The sequence below is a fragment of the Dermacentor andersoni genome, chromosome 1 (assembly GCF_023375885.2).
Source record: "Dermacentor andersoni chromosome 1, qqDerAnde1_hic_scaffold, whole genome shotgun sequence".
Lineage (NCBI taxonomy): Eukaryota > Metazoa > Arthropoda > Arachnida > Ixodida > Ixodidae > Dermacentor > Dermacentor andersoni.
The window spans coordinates 277164779-277180481 of record NC_092814.1 but is presented as its reverse complement, the minus strand read 5'-3'; the positions used below and the strand labels follow the sequence as shown (position 1 = coordinate 277180481).

At 47.3% G+C, this 15703-nt stretch overlaps 1 protein-coding gene across 7 annotated transcripts in view; it reads right to left on the bottom strand.

Moving 5' to 3' along the window:
- Window positions 1-6571, bottom strand: part of LOC126548188 (uncharacterized) — an 85891-nt gene extending 79320 nt beyond the window's left edge. For all 7 annotated transcript variants that reach the window (XR_008609122.1, XR_008609124.1, XR_008609123.1 and 4 more), the window contains exon 1: window positions 6268-6571. The gene's annotated coding sequence lies outside the window, so the exon portion shown is untranslated. The remainder of the gene's footprint in view (window positions 1-6267) is intronic.
- Between the last annotated feature and the right edge of the window lie 9132 nt (window positions 6572-15703).

The following is a 15703-nucleotide window of genomic DNA, read 5'->3' as shown; positions in this document are numbered from 1 at the left end:
AATTCTTAGGATATATCACGCACTTTCCACTGTGTGTTTTGCGGGGCAAGGAGTAGTATACGCGCGCCGGCGCGTTTCGGCGGCAGGAAGCCCGCTCCTCTCCCCAGCCCCGCTGTAACATGATCGCCGCCTGCACGGCATGAATGGTCCCCGCCTGCTCTCGCGCGACGTGTTGGTGGGGGGAGTGAGGGGGCTGTGTTCGTCTTTACATTCGGGGTCGCGGAAACCAGGCGGTTCGCTTGCCGCCGAACTCACAACTTTCTTTACCAGTGATCCAAGAAGAAGCTGAAAAAGAAAGAAAAAAAAAGGCCAGAACAAGTTTCGTCCCCTCAGGCTCCGGAGAAAAGCATTCCGTCCGCAAGCAGCAGCGCGAGTTCGAAAAGAAAGGAGACTTCACAGTCTCGAGCAGCGCCGCGCCGTCCGTGGCACACAGCGAATGATAAATCATGAATCTGAACATAAAACACTATTCCATTAAGAGGTCGGTGTGCCGTAGATATACATATGAGCCGAAATCATACGTGTTAGATTTTTTATGAAGGAACGTATTTTTTGTTGCACCGAAGAGAAACGCGCTTACTGCGAGGATACAGTTGTCTGTTATGTATGAGTGCCTAACAGAGCGCTTGCCAGCCCAACTGGAAAACCGGAAAGCGGCGTGCCGAGTGTCAAATCGGCAGCCCGCACCATGAGGGAAAACCTTGCATTGCTATTTGAAAATCGCCCACGCGGAAACTATGCGATGGTGGTGGTGGCGAGAAAACCTGGGCGAGCGCGAAGTGCTGCTGCAGAAGCGTGCAACAGAGAAAGTCTTGCTGGGACGCACTCGTAAAAAGGGATCCTCGAGCCTTTGGCAAACCATTTCTTGAAAGAAGAAACAAAAATTTAGAGAATGGGTAGTGGGACTCGGTGCCGTAGCAGATGAATTGCGCCGTCGTAGCAGCCAAATCATTTCTACTAAAAGAAAGAAAAGATTGGCTGAGAAGATTTCGAGATTGTGTTGCTGTAGGTGCAACACCGAAGTTATACTATTGATGCATTTACGTTTCACAGTCCCGTAGCAAAGCAAGAACAGAAAACCCCTGGCGCTCCCCAGTCATCTCCTGCAAAATGAAGACATCAGCACTTTTATTAGGGGAAGTTAATTCTTAGTATGTCGCATAACGTTTGCTTGGGCTATTTGGCTCATGGGAAACATCATGGTGTGAAAGACGAGGACACAGGGCTCATTCTGTTTCTAGTCCTCTTTTTTTCTTACGCCACTGTTTTTTTTTGTTTCCAGCGGTTTCCACATAATATGCATTTTCCTAACCGTAGTTCTATTCTTGGTTCAATACAATTCGCGTTCGCCTTTTGGCAAATGCTCAGCGTGCGTTCAGTGTTATCACCTCGTCGCGCATGTTCTTCCGAAATTTTAAATTGTGAATTCATATCTGACCAATTCATTTTGAGTAAACAATATATCTGCGCCAGCTGTAGTAAATAGATGTTTAACTAGTTTTCTGACACTTTCCTTACGTCAAATATCCAAAAGAGGAAGATACGAATAGTCTTGCCGTGATAAATGAAATATAAAAAAATCACTGTGGAGCAAGGCCTGCATTAGTTTTTCTGTTTGGGAATGAAAGCATCACCGCTCGGTACTGCCTGCTGAGCGGAATTCAAGGACTCCTAGCTCCACAGTCTGTAATAATTCGCATAAGTTAACTTCAGGCTGAGCATACGTATGTTCTGGTGCACTTGTCGTTCACACGAGTGAAAGCGCTATTAGTTGATGCATAACGGAGCTTGAGGGAGGCAAAGAAAGATGCCAAGCATCGTAAAACGCGTCTCTTTTTAGTGGTGGCTGAATGCAGTGGGTGGGGAAGGCGCCTCTGTGTTGCAGCTCTTGGCGCGGAGGCGGAGAGTCCGGGTGGAAGAGGGGGGTGACGTTTGTGGAAAGGAGACGCTTGTGGGAGGGAGTAGGAGGAAAACTAGCAGTGCAGCGAACGTGGCAGCGCGCCGAGGGCAGCGCTAACAGAGCGATGCGATGTCTGGTCGCACTAACCGCTTCAGCGCTCCGCCCCAGAGATTCGTAGGCGCTCTATGATGGCATCTCGGAGGCCATGTTTAGGGCGGTAGGTACAAGTTTAATTTAGTGACGTTTGCTTTGTTAAACCGCAAATATTTCTAGAAGTTTAGTGTTTAAATTACAGTAAAAAAGAATTAGCGAAAATTCATAATATATACCACAGCCCACGTGAAATTCCGCATGTTTACAGAATTAATCCTTGCAAGCATCCCGAGAATTTCCCTTAAAGAAGCATGGCAGGTTAATTCACATATTTACGCGTACGACGAGTTTCATATTGCTCCAGAAAACCGTCCCACACACATATATCGCTGTTTCTGAACGCATTGCGCTATAATGCAGCTGTGTATATGTAATAGTCACGAAAAGTATAAATTCTGTAAGCATAACAATGTATTACCTTCACCTATAATAAATTTCCCTAGTGAGAATTTTATAAGTATAGACCGACAGACAGGAATTGATATAAAAATTAAATTATGCTACTCATCGGCCTCGGGCGTTGGTCCGACGCGTTGCCATCGTACCGAGCCGGCGACCAACTGGCGGGTCGGGAGTCAGTCTGACAGAGAGGTTGGCAAGACGCCCTCTGCCGACTGCCCGCCGGTAAAGGCGGCGGCCGTTGTCATACCGACCTCTCGCCAACCTTCGCTGGCCAATATAGTCGTTTGACGATCATTTCCCGACGATCGGCCAAGCAGCGGCAGTTGGCCAAGGTTGCTTGGGTTGGGGCCTTATTCGGCCGAAACATCGGTCGTGAAAATGCATTAGCTCTACGGGAACACTGCAGTTGCATGTATGAACTACGGGATATCCATCAAGCCCGAATTTTTGGAGTCGGAAAAATCCGTTGGCTATATACTGTACTTCAGTGCAATGGAAAGGTTACTGCCCAGTGTGGCCAATCCCACAGCAGCAATGTACAAAACAGTTTACTGTACAAATGCATAATCCTGCAGCAGTAATGTAGAAAACAGAGGCACAGCCAGACAATATAGTCTGCCAGTCAACAAAATGCCAATCTATAGCCTGTACGTCCCATCATTCCCATGATAGTTGAACGATCGCAGCGCCAGATTTCTCTCTACTTATAGTAATGTGAAACTATGGGTTGGCGCTATATCCCTTGATAATTTGAAAGTACCGTCACTTTTTGAACTCTGCCGCCGCCGCGCGACCTCCTCGCCTCCTCCTCGCCACTTGCGCGTCCCCCCGCAGGAACTAGTTTTGCCTCCGTTTTTCTGCACGGCGATTGGTCTCCTTGCCGTTGCCCTTAGAAACACGCGGATCTTGCGTTTTGCTTGTGTTTTCCGTCGGCGCCATTTTTCTCCTTAGCTCGCGGCTGGCTCCGTGCAGCGAACGTTGCACAGTGTTTCCTGCGGTGTTACGCTAGCGCCATGCCGTGCTGTAGCACACATAACTGCAGCAAAGTGCCTGAAGATGGCTATGCAGTTTTTATGATACCATAAGGAAAGCGTGACGGCTTGCACAAGATGCAGTGGCTGCAGATTGACCGAAAGAACTTTGTTCCTGCAAAGAACAGAGTTACTTGCGAGAGAGCGAGAGAGAGAGCTCTTTATTAGAAAAACAAAGAATTTTGCCGGCGCGTATATAACCGCTGGCATGCTACTCTGCATAGGGATGGGGAATGGTATTAGAAGATTCCAGAAGAGAGTGGGAGAAAAAGAGGATAAAAATAAATATGGAATGTCCGAGTGGACCTGATACTAATATTTACAGGTGACATGGCGGGTAAATTTAGGCTTTTGTATATGAAGGGTGCAATTTTTAAAGCTTTCCTATTAGACCAATTTCTGATAGGTATTTGAGCAATAAATCCAAAACCCGTCGCTGTTTTGAAGGGCCGGGCATTGGACCTAAGATGCTCGGTAACGTTAACGGTGTGGCAAATCATGTCCATTTGTTGCTCGAAAAACTGTCTCTCGTCGCGGTACGCTTTTCTTATTGCTCGCATCAACTGAGCATCCCCCAATCCTTCATTTTCTTTTTATTTTATTCTTCCAGCCTGCTCATCAGCGTTTTACGGCGACAATTTGTATGATGCATAAAAATGGGGGTATCCTCAGTATGCTGAATATTCTACTGGTACTCATCACCTCGCACGTTGTCACCTGTTATTTAGTCGAAAATGCATCACTATAGGTTTTGCTTTCCACTGTGAACAATTATGTGCGACGTTACGGCCTCTTGATCGCACTTTTCGTGATTGTTAAGATCCGTTGCCTGTTTTACTGAAAATCCAAATAGCGGCTTGTAGAGCAGCTTTCTTTCCAGTCTACTTCGATTTCTCCTTCTACTTCTACTTCGAGCTTTATAAGCCATAAGGAACAAATTTAACCCCCAAAAGATAGATAAAGAGAGAACACCCGTAGAGGTACAGGGTTCTTTAGAGAACGCATGAGGAAGCTATAGTAGGGGTGGGGTAATTTGAAATTTGTGGTGTGGTCAATTTGAAATTTGGAGGTCGGCCAACTTATATTTGTGGGTTGGCCAACATAAACTTGGGGATAAGCCAAGTTGAAATCTGGGGACGAGCCAACTTGAAATTTCGGGGTGGGCCAACTTAAATTTGGGGATAAGCCAAGCTGAAATTTGGGTGTATGCTTACAAATACTTAGACAACTCCAGTGTAGTTTCTACGTTATTTTTCAGTTTTTGAATTTGCTTTGAATTGGGTTGCTACGAACGCATCAGTGGGGCGATTATTATTTGTTTTTCTCACGGGTACAGGCAATGTGCAGGGTGGTGTTCTCATGATCGCGCACGCTTGCTCGCACTGAAATTGAACAACCATATCCTACCAGCTAGTTTCACATTGGGCTACATAGTTACTTTCACATTGATAAGACAAACACATGGACGGATGATGCACTCGCGACTAATTCATTGTACGAAGGCACGCTGAATATAATACCTGCGGTGCACATGCACGCACAGGCAAAAAAAAAAGCCAAACACAGAGGGATGTGCCATAAGCAATACTATATCAGATGCACAAAGTAAAGCATCTTTTCGTGTGGCAGAAAAAAGTGTTTGGAGTATGAAATTCGCCTCAAAGCTCATTTTACATCAGTATACGCCCATTCATACAGCTTTAACAACAATCCAACCTCCTCAAAAAGTTACCTTCAGCATTCTCGATGCAGTTATCACCATTTTTCAAAATTTTCTACACCCCTGGGGCGCACAACTGGTCCAAAATCATGCGCCTCCATCGAATACTGCGGCCCGTCCGCGGCAGCCAAGGAGAAAGAGCGTGCCGTGCGCAGCTGGCGCGCGAGGAGAGTTGAGGAGGAAAGTACCGTGGGGAGGTTAAAATTATCAAGGGGTTTTAAAGAGAGAAATGCCCCTAAATAAAATAAAGGTAGCGCCATCTCCTCACTCCGCCTGTGCCGGCGTTAGCTCACCCTACGAGGAGCCGAACTAGCAGACGCTCTCCGAATCAAACGCTGTCGCTACGTGTCGCTCACACTTTTGAGGGCTATTTGGATAGCAATTTTTTTTACGTTGTATCGTAACTGGCTGCCGAAACATCAAGATCGTTGCGTTTGCTTGGCTCTGCTTATTCGTACTGCCTCTCATTTCAGCGCCAACGAAGCGGCGAGAACACAGCGTTTCAGCAGCGTCTCAGCAACGCCGCATTCAGCCACTTTCGCAGATCGCTCTTCAATAGCGTTGGGAGCACAAAGCGCGAAGTTATTTCTGCAGTCGGCACTAACCTTCGTATTCAGAAATGCAACTTAAGTTGAAGCCCACGCTTGACTTGATCTAAATGACGCCTATCGTGAACGCGCCAAAGAAAACACAGTGAGCGTCTTTGGGCACGTCAACTCTAGGCGTCATTTAAATCAAGTCAAGCATCGGCTTCAACTCAAGTTGCATTTCTGAAGACTTCTGAATGCTCGGCATCGCAGATCGCTTTCAAGGTACGGTCGCCGCACCGTCACCGCTTCGTAACGTACGGCGATACACTCAAAAATGTGCTGTTCGCATACATTGAGGGCATACAAAGACAACGCCATGGAATGCATGACCCAGTCGACAAAAAGCACGTGCGTTTGAGTCGCAAGTAAACGTATCGCGAACATGCCGCACTAGGAGAGCGAAATACTAATGAAGCCGCATACAAGTAGCAGCATATGAGATTAGTAATGAGCGAAGAATCGCTCACTTACCTCACATAGCCGGGACCATTGCGTTGGGTTGAAATCAACCCAGCCGATTCTTTGAAGCCAGACCTTCCGCCGCGTCTCGCTTCGCAGACGCGGCGCGGTGGAACGACGCCAACGCTTGGCGCCTCCTTTGTGCTTTTGTAGCGTAGTTACGTGTTCGAATCCAGAAGAGTGGCTTGCCGTCAGTTTCACGTTTGGTGCATCCTAGGCACACGGCTTCGCGAACACGGAACTACGCTACAAAAGCACAAAGGAGGCGCGAAACGTGGCGTCTGCGTATGCCGCTCGCAATGTTTGGCACCGCGATGCCGGCCGAAGAAAAAACAAGCAAGAAAAAAGCGCGTGACAGCATTCGGCCAATAAGAGCGCCGAGCGTCTAGGGAACGCGTAGGGGAGGACGACGGCGGCAATATTCAAAGGATGGCGCTACTTTTGTTTTTTATTGATGGGGTTTTCAAGACTGAGCGATGGATTCGACGCTGCAGCTCCTTTTTGGTCAAGTGGCATAGACTGTTCGGCCATCCCGTGACATCACGTGGAAGTTGAATTCTCCGCTACTTGCAGTCTGTGCGACTTTCGCGAGCCAGCAAAACCAGCGCAGCACTACGCAATAACGAAACTAATGAAACGCAAAAGCGTGGGCGGCGCAGAGTCGAGCGAAAACGAAACCTTTCGACCACCCGCGTCGTTGTAAAGGGTAATTTCAATGCGTTCCTCTTTTTCTAAAAATGAAATGGAACTGGACAAGTAGCATGCTATTTAATCTTGTAATACAAGTATGTTCTTTTTTTTTTTTTGCGACGAGTAGTTGAGTACTAGTGACAGAATTTAGGTGAGGAATGCTTTCGTCATCGGGCAAGTTCTGACCAGCTACTCAGCACTGGAGAAGTGGAATTGGAGTAAGAATCACCGATGGCTATGATACTCCCTAATGCAAAATCTGAGCGCAGCTATATACTCCTTTTCATTTCGCGATATATTGACTAGCGAGGACAATCTGTCTCGTGCGGCACGTTGGAAATTGAGCAAAGTGGGGCTCGACTGCCTCTCGGGAGATCACGAGGGGCAGCACGTGGGTGACAGGTAGGTGCGCTTCACAGCAGTCACTGCAGACAGAACTCCGCTCATGCAGCGCTTTATTTCAAAAGTGCCGTCTCGTAGCCATTGTCTGCGCACAGCCCGTCTTGCGAACTATACGTTTTTTTTCTCACACTTTCGCTATACCCTCCTCTCCCGCTTTCCTCCTCGCGCTCTCTCCGCTATCGCCGTCTTTCATCTCCCGCTGCGCTCCACGTTTGCTTTCATCGTTCGCTGTGCTTGTTCGCTCTGTTACGAAGTACGACGCCGACGCTTGTCGCAGGAATGGGCGCATAAGTGCTGCGCTCGAAAAAGACAATGGGGGCAAACTGAGGACAAAAATGGTGTTTGGAATCGACATGAACAGTGAAGACTCAAAATCTCAAATCCAGACTACTCTTAATTGTGCAGGAATTTGAGGACCGTCTTTAGAAAATCATGCCGCCGAGGGTCCTGCCCAGGTTCCAAGAGAACCTCTTCAGACAAAGGTTGATTGTTGAACTTAGACAAAAAGCCGTGAGTGAAGGCCGAACACGTTTATGCCGAGCACCAGTAGCCTTCTTCCAGTAACTTCATGACATCACGCAAGGACGCAGTTGTCATCGTAGTTATGTTGTTACCTTATTATCTAATTACTTAACAGTATGTATAGTACACATCCCAAAAGCACAGGCAGGTGAGCTCACATGCAGCTGAAGATTTGAGCCACTCCAGCGCTCCAAAGTTTTGGACAACAAACCTACCTGCCATCACCCTCCACCTTTAAAAGCCTACACTCTGAGAAGTCTGTGATTTCAGATTAGCAGTGGTCTTTAGAAAAAGATTGTTTTAAAGTTGATTCAATGACTGTTTATATTTACGGTGGAGCACCGAGGCTTTATCTCTGGGTGTTTGACATACACGTGGACGTGCCACCGCACGGTTCTGTTTCATGTACGCAGTGATCAGTGTATTTTAGTAAAAGGCTGCACTGGGGCGGTATTCTGAAATAAACTTCGGCGATAGCTCGCCGACATAGTGCGCGCTGATTGAGCAGAATCGGATGACGTAGCTCATCCGATTTGGTTAAAACAATCAATAAGCGCGCGCCTGACGGCGAACTATCGCCGAGGTTATATAGTATCGGCGAAGTAGATTGTTTCACAATACGGCCCCTGGTTCCCAACACCTTCAATATTTACAGTAGCCCTCGATCAAGCCTTACATTTGAGCATGTGGCAGAAGCAAAATGAAAAGAAATTGAAGAAAGCCTACAACAGACGAAGGCTGAAGATAATCACTAATGCTTGATATTTTTCTGCACTTTTGTTCATTGCAGCAAAGTGACCTCGCCAGAGTATCCGAGAAGCTGGTGAACAAGCATGAGCACTCTCAAGTTGTGGTTCCAGTCACAATGGCCTTAGTATGCTTCAGGTATAAGGTATGCTACAGAAATTGAAGTTTTGACTTCATGCACAATGAACATGAGTATATGGCTAGATGTCTATCCATATGACTGAACATTCGGGCACTCATGGGAGGGTGATGTAAGAAGTCGTGAGCTGTGCCCACATTCTTAGCTACACAAGTTATTTCGCATGCCTCGACACCAAGCCATCCCATGAAATAGCAGTCATATACTCACGCCCTGCATAAGATGGATGCGATGCAACAACGAACCCAATTACAAAAAGTAAAACCCATTGACATTTCCAAGAGGACGAATTTTTTTAGTGGTATGAGCATCGAGTGACACTCTCGTTTCTTGAGCAGCCCTTCCGGTTCACCTCTCGAGACGGCCAGGGATGAAATTCAAGATAAATCAGAAAAAAAATAGTATACAAAATTCATGCGTTTCTACATAGATATATCAAGAGCATACGTTGAGTTAGAAATTGAGTTAGTGAAGTGTCTGGAATAATTAGAATTAGAACACACTCATTACCGCACACCAAAGGCTCTATTCTTGACACGCATGGCGGCTGCACGGCCGCCATTATTAGCAATATAGACTCTGATTGGCTGTCAAGAGCTTATGTGTCTTAAAATTTGTGCCGGGAAACGGAAGTTTTGCAAAATGCAATTTTGCGTTTTCATCAAGATGACAAAACATGACGTGGGGCTGCAAATTTTATAGACTAATAAACTTTTTCGACCCTTGTCAGCTATATTGCGACTTTCACGCTTCAAAAAGAAAGTGAGCGGTAGCGTACAGGAGCCAGTGCAATGCATCTGCAATTTCGCGAATATGTGGCACTGGTAGTGGCGATCCAAGATGGGTGCCGTGTCAGCTTGCTGATTGGCTGAAGGAATATGCCGTGGGGAACGTCACAGGAAGGGCCGTTTAGTAAACATCAATTTGACGTTGCATGACATTGCCCTGGGCCTCCATTGCAGATATTTTCCGCCATAATTTGTGGTGCGACGAGCCACACAAATTATGCTAATGAACAGCCATATGCAATGGCGGCCGAGAGGAATGCGTATCGCCACATTTTCCCCGTCGTTTGAAGAAGACTGAATAATCATGCGCTTTGAGCTAGCTGCTCTATCTTTACTGCGAGAAAAACTGTTTTGCTTTGCCGAGAACCTTAGGTTCAGTGCCTTCATTTCAGTTTCCTAGGCAAAACGTCAAGTTCGCGTCATGTTACGAACAGCACCATTTTATACGCGTCTCGTCTATGTCACACATCGACGAAAATGGCGGAATCTCCAGAATAGAGCCCCAAAGCACAGAATAGTAGACTTTGAGATCTGCCACATGAACACAATAGTGGCGAAATTCCTGGAAACCGGGAAGTAGAAAGCGGAAATTAAGTCCAACACAACAAGGTGGCCTGGCATAGACTGAACATCTGCCTAGTAGAGATGCGACATCACTCTCTCCTCTCCCGGTGCTCACCTGCTCGCTCGATCGCAATGGGCGTCTTGCGCTGGAGTTTGAGGTATAGTAGCGGCGCCTGGTGGCGGCGCGGGAAACGACATCTGGGTCGTACCAGCTTGGGTCGTATTGAGCCCTGGCTGTGGCGAAGCACGTTTCTAGGCCGAGTTTTGCGTCGATTCGCACTTTCTTCTGCCCTGTTGCGAGTGCGAAAAGGCTCGTCACTTCTCACAGACCACGTCGATCACGCTGCGAGCTGGTCGCAGCCTATATAGTTTAACGAAATACGGACTCTCCGTGTGCCGTGCGACGTAATGCTGGAAACAGAAGGAATCGGCGACGCCGATCATGAGGGGCCTAGCTCAGCATCGAAAAAGCGTCACCGTAGACACTGCTGCGTCGTGGGCTGCCATGAACAAGAAGGCCTGAATCCCAACATTCGATTCTATCGTTTCCCTTCAAGGCCTCACGAAGCAATTAGCGTCGGGCGCGCTGTATAACTGCAGTTCGTCGCGCCATGCTGACTGCTTCACCTGTCTTGAAGCTTGCTTGATTATAGATCTGCGTTCTAAAATTCGGTCTTTCGCACCTACAGTCCCGACGGCAGACCGACATAGCAGCAGGCATGGCTGGTGATTCACGATTCGAAACCCGGCCACAGCGAAAATTAACAATTCGACCGGTGCGAAGTGGTGAAGTGCCCAGGTGTGTGCAAATGATCACAAATGGCTGGGCTGATTCGGTGACAATTCACTACCCCACTACGAGCAGCACAGGTTAGAGAGTTAAATGCGCTCATACTTGACCTCAAGCCAGCATGTTGAGGCAGCGCAGCAAGATAGTATTGATTACAGCAGATCGATTTTCGAGCGTTGTCATTAAAAGCTGCATCAAGCGAGCAGCGCACGAGCTCGCGCTGCAGCGCGAATCGCACGTACGTGCGAGCTCATATGCATTGCATCAGTTATTACCAGTTACTAAAAGGAACAGATGGCCGCTACTACAACGCAGGCATAACTACTTGTTTATCGGCATGCAGTCAACAAAGATTGCAGGAGCGTTTCGCGGCATGTCGAAAGACCGCTGCCGTCGCGGCGCGTACGATCGTGCGCTCGAGCAGTTCGTACATCGCGGCATGCTGAAAGACCGCTGCCGTCGCGTCGCGTACCCTCGTGTGCTCGAGCAGTTCCGTACACATGATGTCTGCTTATCGCTGCTGTGGATTCATTTATAGCAAGCATTTCCTCGCGTTTGTGCGCCTGAATCTAGCAGCGTGCAAACCTTACCTGAAGTTCCACTTCGTACGCGACTCGCTTCACTTGCGATTGACACCGCGCTAAAACTTCGCCGCTTAATTCTTGAACGGCATACACGTATTCAGCACTGCATAATTTCTTGCCTTTACGCAGCGTGCCACTCCTGAAAAAAATCTTCGGCGCCCGATATTCGCTGCAGGCCGTGATACAACACAACCGAAAGTGGCGGGTCCATATTGTAAACGTGCTTTCCGAACACGGAGGAAGGAAACTAAGGAGAGGCCCTGACGTCACTCTTTGTGAAGCAAAAGTGAAGCCGGAATTTGGCGTTGCTCATGGCGATGCTCCGCCTTTTGGGCCACCCTCCTCGCTTGTTTACATCTTTCGCGAAACCACGCCGCGCTGCGCGTGGTGTCGCGCGCGGAGCGCGCGCGCTCGCGCAACATCTGGCAGAGCACGGTGCAGGTAACACAGCGCAACAAGACACGGTGACTAACGCAAACCCGCCCACTCAACGCCTTTGCCGCGGCCCGAAACCTACCAGAGCAACACGTGTGAGCGCTCAAAACCATAACAACGCCGCCATTGTGGCCCAAAAGGCGTGGCCATACAACAGAAAAAATAAAAAAGCAGCAAAAAATGAGAACCTACTACGTCATTTCCGCCACACTTTTCTCCTAGCGCGCGGAGGGGGTAGGGCCTCTCCCACGGAGGAAGGAAACTAAGGAGAGGCCCTGACGTCACTCTTTGTGAAGCAAAAGTGAAGCCGGAATTCGGCGTTGCTCATGGCGATGCTCCGCCTTTTGGGCCACCCTCCTCTCTTGTTTACATCTTTCGCGAAACCACGCCGCGCTGCGCGTGGTGTCGCGCGCTCGCGCAACATCTGGCAGAGCACGGTGCAGGTAACACAGCGCAACAAGACACGGTGACTAACGCAAACCCGCCCACTCAGCGCCTTTGCCACGGCCCGAAACCTACCAGAGCAACACGTGTGAGCGCTCAAAACCATAACAACGGCGCCATTGTGGCCCAAAAGGCGTGGCCATACAACAAAAGAAATAAAAAAGCAGCAAAAAAATGAGAACCTACTACGTCATTTCCGCCACACTTTTCTCCTAGCGCGCGGAGGGGGTAGGGCCTCTCCTTAGTTTCCTTCCTCCGTGGCCTCTCCTTAGTTTCCTTCCTCCGTGTTTCCGAAGCAGACGACCGAGCTTTTCGGACAGAGGGCGCTTTTTAGCACCTTTTTCGCAGCGCCCCCTGGGCAATGCAAGAGCCCCATAGCTGTGCACACGCACTTGTTACATGCTTGGACATCAGCACCTGAAAGGGAGCATACGGTGTGCTTCGCGCTCCACTGGCTCCACTCCCTAGGGAGCTGCGCCTTGCCAGGTGGCATGTGATGCACTTCCTCCTTGGTCTCCCTCGTCCCTCGCCCGCATATCGTGCCAGGGGTAGAGATGTTCGCTCGCTTAACCTAAAGAACACCAATGCCGAGGTGCGATGTGCCACTAAGAAACACTCAAGTCAAAGATTAGGGTCGCTTACCATTTTTCGATCACAACTGGAATTCATTAGACTAGTTGGCTCCAACAGGCCCAACTGAATCGGATAGGATCAGTAGAATGAAATATGAAGCCGTCTTAAAACAAGCTGGACCCACAACTAGAACCAATTAAACACGAAAAACGAAAAAAAAAAGGAAAGGCAGGGAGGTTAATGGGAGCTGAAAATGATTTGCAAATTCAAGAGAGCTGGGCTTTAGCGCCACTGGTTTTTGTATCGTCGTGCTGTTTCAATAAACAAGTCTGAGCTACATCTAAAAGGTTTACATATTGCATATCGATACCATACACAGCAAGATCTGTAACACTGAGTTTATCTGTTATAAATTGTAAGTAGAACCCTTTTCGTAAGCCTCCAGGTTTCTGCCCCGTACATGAGTACTGGTAAGACACAGCTGTTATAAACTTTTCTCTTGAGGGATAATGGCAACCTGCTGTTCATGATCTGAGAATGCCTGCCAAACGCACCCCAGCCCATTCTTATTCTTCTGATTATTTCAGTCTCATGATCCGGATCCGCAGTCACTACCTAAGTAGATGTATTCCCTTACCACTTCCAGTGCCTCACTACCTATTGTAAACTGCTGTTCCCTTCCGAGACTGTTAAACATTACTTTAGTTTTCTGCAGATTAATTTTTAGACCCACCCTTCGGCTTTGCCTCTCCAGGTTAGTGAGCATGCATTGCAGTTGGTCCCCTGAGTTACTAAGCAAGGCAATATCATCAGCGAATCGCAAGTTACTAAGGTATTCTCGATTAACTCTTATCCCCAATTCTTCCCAATCCAGGTCTCTGAATACCTCCTGTAAACATGCTATGAATAGCATCGGAGAGATCGTATCTCCCTGCCTGACGCCTTTCTTTATTGGGATTTTGTTGCTTTATGGAGGACTACGGTGGCCGTGGAGTCGCTATAGATATATTTCAGTATTTTTACATACGGCTCGTCTACACCCTGATTACGCAATGCCTCCATGACTGCTGAGGTTTCGACTGAATCAAACGCTTTCTCGTAATCAATGAAAGCTATATATAAAGGTTGATTATATTCCGCACATTTTTCTATCACCTGATTGATAGTGTGAATATGGTCTATTGTCGAGTAGCCTTTACGGAATCCTGCCTGGTCCTTTGGTTGACAGAAGTCTAAGGTGTTCCTGATTCTATTTGCAAGTAAATACTTTGTAGACAACGGGACAGTAAACTGATCGGTCTATAATTTTTCAAGTCTTTGGCGTCCCCTTTTTTATGGATTAGGATTATGTTAGCATTTTTCCAAGATTCCGGTACGCTCGATGTCATGAGGCATTGCGTATATATGGTGGCCAGTTTCTCTAGAACAATCTGCCCACCATCCTTCAACAAATCTGCTGTTATCTGATCCTCCCCAGCTATGGAAAGAAGAATGATTGATATAACGTTAAGGGACAAGAAAAGAGCAGATTGGGTGAGGGAACAAACGCGAGTTAATGATATCTAGTTGAAATCAAGATAAAGAAATGGGCATGGGCAGGACACGTAATGAGGAGGGAAGATAACCGATGGCCATTAAGAGTTACGGAATGGATTCCAAGGGAAGGAAAGCGTAGCAGAGGGCGGCAGAAAGTTAGGTGGGCGGATGAGATTAAGAAGTTTGCAGGGACAACATGGCCACAATTAGTACATGACCAGGGTAGTTGGAGAAGTATGGGAGAGGCCTTTGCCCTGCAGTGGGCTTAACCAGGCTGATGATGATGATGAAATTGTAAGTAAGCAACATTTGCAGACAAACCTTCGCACATTGTATGAAAGCCTTTTTTTTTGGGGGGGGGGCACCCACAAAACCCACACTGAAGCAGAAACTATAAAAGAACTTATTGAAGTCACTCCTTCAAGGAGACACGCTTCTGCATGCTGAATAGATCTGATGGAAGCTGTGGCATATAACTATGACCCCATGATACTAAGAGTAGGGAAATAGAAATACACCCGAGAATGTGCTCTAAACAGTAGTACATTGCAGCATGTGCATCCAGTTTTTACAAACCTTGCACTACCTATGCTTTACACCTTGCATTGCAAATACGACTTTGCAACTTGTGATAAGTGCAACGACTGCAAAAGATTGCAGGTGCACACCATCCTAATGAGAACAATTCTCTTGCTGCAGCCCATATTTTAGCACATAGTGTCACAGCAGCTACTGCAGCATAAGGCTGTAAACTACGGCAGCTCTAAATTCTGTGCACAACCTTCAATGCACTTCTGTTGCAGCTCTGTTACAGCCAAATACACATTGCTAATGTTATGCCAGAAACCCTGACACTTTCTCAGCTTATTGATGTGCCTCCCGACACAGTACTAACAAATTTAAAACAACACTGTTGTTCTTGATTGTTTACTTCATCCGTTATATTGGTTTGTTTGTGCCAAGTTTTTTCTTGTGTATATATTATCGCCTCTGCACAATTTTGGCTGTTGGCTCCAAATGTGTAGGCAGTATTAAAGTTGAGATGCTCTTGCGTTTTCCCATCTGCTGTAGAGTCCTTTTTCTTTTACTCATTTACATACCTGAATTCTGCCCAAACTGTACTTAGTAACTATGTCGGACACATGGCAATTTGGCTAACATCACAGTTTGTGCAAGTGGTATAAGCTTGCTGCTCCAACTGCGCTGTTATACCTTCAAAAATGAGAGAACTACA